Source organism: Macrobrachium rosenbergii, chromosome 33, assembly GCF_040412425.1.
Source record: "Macrobrachium rosenbergii isolate ZJJX-2024 chromosome 33, ASM4041242v1, whole genome shotgun sequence".
NCBI classification, from domain to species: Eukaryota; Metazoa; Arthropoda; class Malacostraca; order Decapoda; family Palaemonidae; genus Macrobrachium; species Macrobrachium rosenbergii.
In genome coordinates, this window is record NC_089773.1 from 14126773 (window position 1) to 14136567 (window position 9795).

The 9795-nt window shown below is 32.7% G+C and overlaps 2 long non-coding RNA genes across 2 annotated transcripts in view; one reads left to right on the forward strand and one right to left on the reverse strand.

Annotated features, from left to right (window-relative positions):
- Positions 1-691, forward strand: part of LOC136855758 (uncharacterized) — a 9581-nt gene extending 8890 nt beyond the window's left edge. Inside the window, exons 4-5 of the long non-coding RNA XR_010858124.1 lie at positions 1-263; positions 624-691. The exon at positions 1-263 is cut by the window's left edge and continues 104 nt beyond it. This is a non-coding gene — a long non-coding RNA (uncharacterized lncRNA). The remainder of the gene's footprint in view (positions 264-623) is intronic.
- A 274-nt stretch (positions 692-965) lies between these two features.
- Positions 966-4431, reverse strand: LOC136855759 (uncharacterized). Its single transcript, XR_010858125.1, has 4 exons — positions 4292-4431; positions 2616-2833; positions 1372-1698; positions 966-1166 (listed from the first exon to the last, which is right to left on the reverse strand). It is a non-coding gene; the product is annotated as an uncharacterized lncRNA (long non-coding RNA).
- Between the last annotated feature and the right edge of the window lie 5364 nt (positions 4432-9795).

Genomic DNA, 9795 nt, shown 5'->3' on the forward strand with positions numbered 1-9795 from the left:
GCCCACCAAGACACCCTTCTGGGTCATACCAGGGGCAAGGAGCAATGCCCTCCCACCCCACCACCCACCAGTCTACTTCGTTTTGATGGCACCCACATGGCCCTGTCAAAATCTAGGACATTTTAGCTGGACTGAATCCTAGCCTCGACCTTTTTGTGTGGATCCTGACTGACTGACTATAGAACCTTCAGACTTCAAGATATTTATGAATTCGTATCATCCAAGAATTGCTTGGATGTAGCCGGGATGCAAATGTAGCCCAGGTATATATTTACATAGCTTTTTTTTGTAACTGTTTGTACCATCAGCTCAGTTTGATCAAGATCAAAGTTTTTTTTTTTGCCACTTTTTGTTCAGTTTGATTCAGCTTTGTAAAATTGATTTTGCGGTTTGATATTTATCTGCTTTGTAAAAAGCCTGGCCATTTAGCAATAGCTTTGCAAATAGCTTTTTTGGCATCTTGTAATAAGCTTTGCATAGTTTTTTGGCTTCTATTTTCACATTATTATTCTGCATAAAACTGCTTTATCAGTTCCAACTTTTTGGGGGCAAATAGTAGTTTCTCTATTTTGTCTTCTATATCGCTATTATAATTTTTTTTTCTCCTCTCTCTCTATTTACAGTTCACGTTGCCGGAGAAGTGGCAGAGTAGAGGAAGGCACTGGTAATGCCCGAAAAAATGGCTGTCCACCTAGACACCCAAACAAGACCAAATAACACAAATGAAAAACTCGGCAACGCAACCTCCTGGCTTGTGTATTTCGGTCATCAAGTACTGGGTCTAAGTTTTCTACAGTTCAGCATTTTAGACATGTAACCTACAGCAGAGCATATAGTTCAAGCTTCGACACACTGTAGCAGAGGTTTTTTTAAGCCCACCTTGAATTCAACAGCTCATGCTGATATTTAAGGAGATGGATTGCTGAAGAAATAACATTTTAGCCAATTATTTTATTTTCCTGTAAATTCACAAAAGTCAAATAGCTCTGATTGTCACCCTTGTGTTGACAAAGGTTGTTGGGACAGTATTCTCCCCCAAGTTGACAAAAGTTGTTGGGTGTGAGATAACATATTGGGTCTGTGCAGATATGCTATGTCCTGCCTTGGTTGTGTTTTCCAGTGTACCATTGTACCCTCCCTTGCGTGGTACCGTGTAGCATCAGCACCTGAAATAAGCAAAGGCAGTATTAAAAACAAAACTCCATATATACATTTAGTGCATTGTTAACTAATATTACTTTCCTGAGAAAAATATGCATCTAAACTGTGCCTTAAAAACCTCCAGATATAGAGTTTATTACACAGTATCAATAAAAGGTATATTACAGTACGTAGAGATTACTGTCCTGTGCAATATATATGCAAACTTACTTGTGCACTAAATAGCCAAAATCTGTGTTGGTAAATCATGTACCAGTGGGTATAGAATCCTCTGTACCCAGTCCCTCAATATGGCTGCTGAAAAATGCCCAGAATTGCCAACAATCCTCAGCTGACATCACAAGATAATCACTGTGGTAGCTGCTCTTCCAATGGTGGTAAAATGATCCTGTTTGGCAGAGACAGAAAGATGGTAACCTTTCAAGTAGTTGGGAGTGTTCTGGGCTACCTCTTGGACATTTGCCCAACGTGGCAGGGCCTCATCGAGGTAAAAACATAAGCTAAACCTTTCTCTTGCTGGTGGTTTTAGGAGCAAATCTGAAAGAGTAAAAAAGGCGTATCAGTTTTCGTAGTTATTAAAGGATGGTCATTGGTCACATGATAATGCCAATTTCTAATGTACTTTTGAAATGGTCACAAAATTTCTTCCCATTTTCAATGGATTTTCAAAGAGAATGACCAATAATTCAATCGTAGTGCCTAACCTTAGCACAAATGATCACCTATTCCAGTTTCCAGATATTCCTGTCCATCTAATGAATTAAAAGCTCATATAATATCTCTTACCTCGAGTGAATTTTGCGAGAACAAAATTGATCACGTACTAAAAAATGGTAATTTAAAATTGCAACATCATTTACACATACCTTCAAAATAGAATATGAAACCTTACGTTCCATTAAGATCTTCATTCAACGCTAACTTATAACTGCAATGCAATTCCTAATGCCATAAGTCTCTTAAAGATAAAGATATCCAGAAAGATATTCAGCAAAAAACCAAAGTTTATATTGCAAGAAAGATTAAAGACAGCAATAAATTCAAAATTTCTTAACTAATACTAGCAAGAATATGACTTGGTAATACTAGATGAAAATTAGTCACTAATGGTCTCTAAATAATATTTCATCACTAGAAGAGCAAACACACTGTTAGCTTAACTATATTTACAGTAAGAATATGTACCTAACTAATACTAGCAAGAATATGTACCTAACTAATACTAGCAAGAATATGTACCTCACTAATACTAGCAAGAATATGTACCTCACTAATACTAGCAAGAATATGTACCTAACTAATACTAGCAAGAATATATACCTAACTAGAACTAGCAAGAATATATACCTAACTAGAACTAGCAAGAATATGTACCTCACCAATACTAGCAAGAATATGTACCTAACTAGAACTAGATTACACTATAACATCCTTCCATACAGAAATAGACTCACCAGTGCATGAATGAATCATCAGTGCTGTAGAATTTGAAGCTTTCACCAGACCCCTATAGGTAAAAAGTACTCCAATTCTTCAACAATTCCCTTTCTGGTTTCTATTACTGAAAGTGGCCCAGGTTTTACAGCACACTTCACGAAATCAATCACTTTCAGCCTCTCATCATACTCTTGAACGGTTTTATACGAGTAATATCATCCACGCACGTGCTCACCTGAAACAAAAAATGGAGCTTGATTAAAGACTAGCCAATAATTCAGCTCCAGTAATTTATGGGGTGCAAGAATTCTTAATGAAAGTCCCTTGGCTTCATGGAGAGTTATTGATAACTTTGCAGTTTTGTAATCATCGCTATGAAACGTGTACTTTTAAGGGGGTGGGTTTTTTTGTACTGAAATTTGAAAGCATTCATTTTACGCTTTTAATTAAATCAAAGGTGTTCTGTTAGACTCAATTCTGCAACAATATTAAAGGTTTTTCACTGAAATTTAATCTAAGCTTTCCTTTGACACTTTAAATTGAACCATAAGTGGGTTTTTAATCTCAATTCTATAACTGGATAAAAGAAAATAGATAGCTTCTGACACAACCAGTCTTTCAGCAGTTCCTTGACTGTCTGCATAAGGTTTCAAATAACTTGACAGGTTTCTAAAATGAAAACTTCAATGTATTTTCATAAGAGTAAAAGCTGTCTTTTGTGCTGTCCAAAGTACTGAAATCCATTGAAAAATATCAGTGTTGCTTACCATTGCTGGTACGTAAATTGCTCATTCAGTACAGAGTACAAAGAAAAAGTAATAGGCTACAAGCTTAGCTCTTAGAAAAAGTACCCTGGAGATGGAATTAATTAACTTCTATGGCTGTAAAGTTACTCCCAGATAGATCATTTACATCATTATGTCAAGAGCCTAGACTGTACGAGTGATTCAAAGCTGAATTTGAACAGGATAAAACTTCTTGAATATTTGCCCCTACTTAACAATTCAGCAAACCTTTTCATATCAGCATATCTACTTTTAATGGCAACCCTTGATGCTTTTAGCCATCCTTGAAGCTGTGGGCTCACTCATGTCCAAGTTAGTAGTCTGCAAGTTGTCAAACTATGTCAACACCTTTAAATCTTTACCTCGCACTATAATTGTCCAGTTTCACCACAGAAAATTAGCTAAACTAGTTTCATGTTATGTTAATAACCCTACAACATTTGTTATTTCCTACATAACGTCAGTAATTTATTGTAGTTTATTCCATTTCAACAGCATTGAACCGTCAGCTTCCCTCACCCAAAACCCCCTGAAAAAATGAACAAAATCGTTTGAATCACAAATATATTTTGGGGGTGTGTAGGTAAACCACTAGTCCTTAAGTTGAAAAAAAAAAAAAACTTATCAGCAAACCTATTGACAAAATTACAATTGATAAAATTACAATTGACAAAACTATAACTTCACTACAAATTTGTTCATGTAAGTCCAAAAAATCCACCAGAATTCATGTGAATAACCCACAACATTTACCCCCAAAATCACCATACAAAATGACTTTAGAATCTAATACTCAGGACACTAATAAATCAAGTCTTTAGACTCACCATACACTTCACTAATACCAGGACCTAATAAATCAAGTCTTTATCGTTATCCTAACTGGAAAAAAATAACAGCAATCTCACCTTGCAAAATGAAAGCCATGACAAGTCAACAGCCATTTGTAAACCCATCACTTTTTTAGTCTTCAAACTTATGCCCCTGAGTTAACCTGGAGCTGTCATGTCCACCATGTTGGACTTCTGACTTCAGATAAGCAGCCTTTTGTCCCTGGAAGGAACAAACTGGAAATATTAACTAGATTTCCACTTAAATATCACCTCATTCACCAATGTTTGTATTCACACACAAATAAAATAAATAAATCAAAGATTATAATTAGCTTTTTGTATATACCAAAGGCCACTTGAGCTGAACAAGGAATGCAAATACCTCTGACAATGACTTGACACACTAGCACTCTGGTAGCAACTGGTAGACGCAATGACTGGATAGAGCCATTTGAAAGTGATTACACCTTTTAAAAAATCGTTATAAAATATTATTGCGAAGTATATAACGAAACTTTCTGTCTTGAATCAAACAGTAATGATTGATCTGTACAAATCTGGGCAAAATAACTTATAAATACCAGAAATTAATGTCTATCCTAAAAATAGTTCGAACTTCTACCAAAAAGTAACCAGGACTGTGGAACTGTAATGAGTATATATGCATAAAATAACGCCTTAAATATATAAAAAATTACTCATATATTTAATTTAAACAGCATAAACCATCTAAAAATCTAAATCACCCTTTTATATGACTTAAATTGACCTAAAATTGAAGATTTCAATGGGTTTTTTCACCTTAATTCTGAAAATCCAGTATTATTATCAAAGAAAACGGAAAGTAGTCCAGAGAGAAAAGTCTATATTTATGAGTGACTAAAGTATTTATCAAAACGTCAGCATTTATGATTAATTTTAACCATTCTATAGGGACACAAATCTGTTTTATTTCATGTATAATATATAATTACTATATATTTATCCGAAATATATTATAATTTTATAGTTTATTACTTGTTAAAGTATATGAAAATGCTTAAAATAGCGTGTTTATGCCATGTCAGGCATGAGTTTCCTTATATAATGAGGCAATATAATAAAATCTCAAGATTAATAAGGCTTTAGAGATTATAATACCACTATTTAGTGATTAGTGAATATGATATAAGTTTAAATAAACTTAAATATTATTAAATATTAATCATTAAAACTACGAATTCATATTTTCACTTCTTGAAAAGTACGTTTCCATCTATTACCAATTTTTGAAAACATTCAATCTTCTGCTCCTGAAATCATGGAGAAAAAACTATTGTTATATTAGTAAAATATACAAAATTAACCATTTATATATTACAAAATGAAATTTAAATTTAATTAAATTTTTATTTATATAAAATGATTGGCAAAATATGAAAGATTTCTACGTAAGTTAAAGCTTTTATTAAGGTATTTTCAAAGCCAATTCTGGCAGTACCTAAAAAGTGGGCGGAGTCTTCGCTGAGTTAGACATCAAAATTTCAGTAAAAAACACAATTATATATCATTTAACGACCTAAAAATACAATTATATACTTATTAAAAGATAAATGAATTTGAAATCAATAAAAATTTAGCTTTAAAAGCTTATTAAGTCCTAAATAAGCTATATTTAAACTTTCGTACGCTATTCTTAAAAGAAGGTGGTTCTCAACACTATACAGATGAACCGCCATATTTGAAAAGGAAGGTTTTTTCCAAATATTTGTCTAAGACGTTTAAAAATTTGTCTACGACGTTTAGACCTTGTCTACGAGGTCTTAGAATTTTGTCTACGATGTTTAGGATTTGTCTTACGACGTTGTAAATTTCGTCTACGACTTTTTAAATTACGTCTACAATGATTAAAAGTTATCCAAGACGTTTTAAATTTTGTCTACGATGTTTAAAACTTTGTCTACGACGTTTTAAATTTTGTCTACAATGTTTAGACTTTGTCTGCGGGGTTTAAATGTTGTATACGATCTTTATATTTGGTCTACCACGTTTGAACTTTGTCCAGGACGTTTAAAACTTGTCTACCACATTTTAAATTTTTCTACGATGTCTAAACCTTGTCTATGACTTTTAAATTTTGTCTACGACGTATAGACTTTGTCTACAGTTTTTAAATTCTGTCTACGACGTTCAAAATGAGTCTAAGACGTTTAAGAATGACAAAAAATCCAGGTTCCTTCTTTACACAGTAAACTAAATAAAGCCAATATATATATATATATATATATATATATATATATATATATATATATATATATATATATATATATATATATATATATATATATATATATATATATATGTATTCAGGCGAGATTCTGCATTGTCAAGCAAAGTATGCCTGCTGCATGCTGCTTGCTTGCTGTGATAATGCAATGCCATTAACTGAGTGACACCTCGTTGCTTTTGTCCTTAATGAAAGTCATGATTATAACACTCTCTCTCTCTCTCTCTCTCTCTCTCTCTCTCTCTCTCTCTCTCTCTCTCTCTCTCTCTCTCTCAGTATTCAATTTAAGCTGTCATGACGCAGAATAGATTCCCGGATCTATGATTCTCTCTCTCTCTCTCTCTCTCTCTCTCTCTCTCTCTCTCTCTCTCTCTCTTATGATGCAGAATAGGTTCCCGGAATTGAGAATATTATCCCAACATCAAACATTATTCCAAAAATTTTTGGGACGTGTTCTGCACTAATGTCTAATCATATATATATATATATATATATATATATATATATATATATATATATATATATATATATATATATATATATATATATATATATATATATATAACAAAAAAATTTTTCTAATAAAATACATTTATTTTCAATAGAACATTACGAAGTTTTGGATTTAAAAAAATCATATATTTCAATATCAAAATTTACACTAATATACATATATGTATACATATGTATATATATGTATATATATACATACATACGCTTCTACAAAAACTCCAAACCTTTTAACCGTAACATTTCGAAATTTGAGAACTTCAGAAAAAAAACCTAAAAAAAATAAATAATAAAATGAAATACAAACCTTTCTCCAATATCATTCCGGAAAAGACGCAATTGGGTCTCAAAACTCCTTCTCCCAGCGGACATGTTAAGTGAACTGAAAACGCTTAAAGGAACAATTTGTAAGCCACTACAGCCAGCACTTATTTACTTGCACACTTGCACACTTAAGTATCCACTTATAAACTCACTTTCTTACCTGGGCACTTGCTTGTCTTAACGGCTAGGCAATGTTATTGGTCTTTTAAAGTGGTAGAAAAATAGTATATTTTTGGGGGCTTGTGGTTCAAGTGTTTAGGAATTTTGAGAGAGAGAGAGAGAGAGAGAGAGAGAGAGAGAGAGAGAGAGAGAGAGAGAGAGAGAGAGAGAGAGAATCTCCATAAATCTGAAGACTTCTCAAATAAAGGAGAGATAGAGAGATAGACAGATAGATAGATAAGATAGATAGATAGATAGAGAGAGAGAGAGAGAGAGAGAGAGAGAGAGAGAGAGAGAGAGAGAGAGAGAGAGACAGACAAATTAAGAGAATGAGAAAGACTGTGAGAGACTGAAAATAACAAATAGAGAGAGAGAGAGAGAGAGAGACAATGAGAAAGACATATCACATGAGAGAGAGAGAGAGAGAGAGAGAGAGAGAGAGAGAGAGAGAGAGAGAGACGACCCAGCGTTGTGTGTATTATACGAACCACCTCCCTTACAGACAGAAAAGCACTGCTGTAAGTAATGGTTTCACATTATCTCCGCTTGCAGGCACACCACACCACACCACACCACACTGGGCAAAAGCACAGAGAGAGAGAGAGAGAGAGAGAGAGAGAGAGAGAGAGAGCATAGCAGAGCACAAGCACAGCAAAAGGCAGAGCCCTTAGAAGCAGAGTCCCTAGAAGCAGAGCCTCTCATAGCCTTCAACAACCCAGTGGGTAATAGTTTTGCCCCAGCCCACGAGTAAAGAAGGCTTAGGTACCTTCGTAACTTAACCGAAAGCACTTATCTGAGGTAAAATGCTTTTACTTACGACTTTCCAAGCAGGGGAGGGATTTAGATAAGTGGATGACACCACCAAATTAAGATTTTTTTCGGACTTATGATGAGATCTATGAAGTGAGGCCGAAATTCAACAGGTTTCTTGCCAGATGTATGAGAACCGATTGGTTTGTAGGTCTGTGTACCTTATTGATTGGTTTGCTGGTTTGTGTACCCTGGCGTTGCTTCTTTTTTGATATTAATAAGGAATGATAAAGACAATTTATTGGACATTTCACTTACTAAGTCTTCTTTTAACAATACCATTCAAGACTACATAATTCTCTACTTATAATTATTATTATTATTATTATTATTATTATTATTATTATTATTATTATTATTATTATTATTATTATTATTAAAGAAGATGAACAGAAAAAATTCAAAATATAAGAAAAACTAATTTAAACGTAATAACAGACAAGTTTTGTTTATTATTATTATTATTATTATTATTATTATTATTATTATTATTATTATTATTATTATTATTATTATTATTATTATTATTATTATTATCAAAATAGTTCAAACCCCACCGAATATTGAGGGTGGGCCAAAGTACTGGAGTTTAAAACTATTATTATTATTATTATTATTATTATTATTATTATTATTATTATTATTATTATATTATTATTATTATTATTATTATTATTATGATCCAGAATATGAAGAAGAAAAAAATTAAATTGAAATATAACCAAAAATCTCACTTGAACACAATGGCACCCAAGTTAATTGCTATACTTTTTCCATGCAATTATGAAAATGGAGGAACAATACTTTTATTGCATCAATTAAGTAAATTACCGGGAGAATTTGATTTTGGCTGAGCCAAATTTGCTGCAATAAAAAAGTAATGGCCATTTCTTTATGAACTTTTACGAGGTTTGGCTCTAATTAATATATATGAAGAGTTTTAGACTTATGAAGGCAGACGCACTTTCGTTTATGGCGGAATGGTGATATAGTGTTGAACAGATGTCTGTAAAACTGAACAGATTTCTGTAAAATTTAACAGATTTCTGGAAAATGTAACAGATTTCTGGAAAAGTGAGCAGATTTCTATCGAACTGAAGAGATTTCTATAAAATTGAACAGATGTCTATAAAGTTTAACAGAATTCTGTAAAATTGAACAGATTTCTATAAAATTGTACAGATTTCTATACAACTGAACAGATTTTTATCAGACTGAAGAGATTTCTATAAAATTTAACAGAATTCTGTGAACTTTAACAGATTTCTATAAAACTGAACAGATGTCTGTAAAATTTAACAGATTTCTGTAAAAGTGAACAGATTTCTGCAAAAGTGAACAGATTTCTATCAGCCTGAAGAGATTTCTGAACAGATATCTATAAAACTGAACAGATTTCTGTAAGCTTTAACAGATTTCTATAAAACTGAAGAGATTTCTAAACAACTGAACAGATTTCTGTATGCTTTAGCAGATTTCTATAAAACTGAACAGATGTCAATAAAATTTA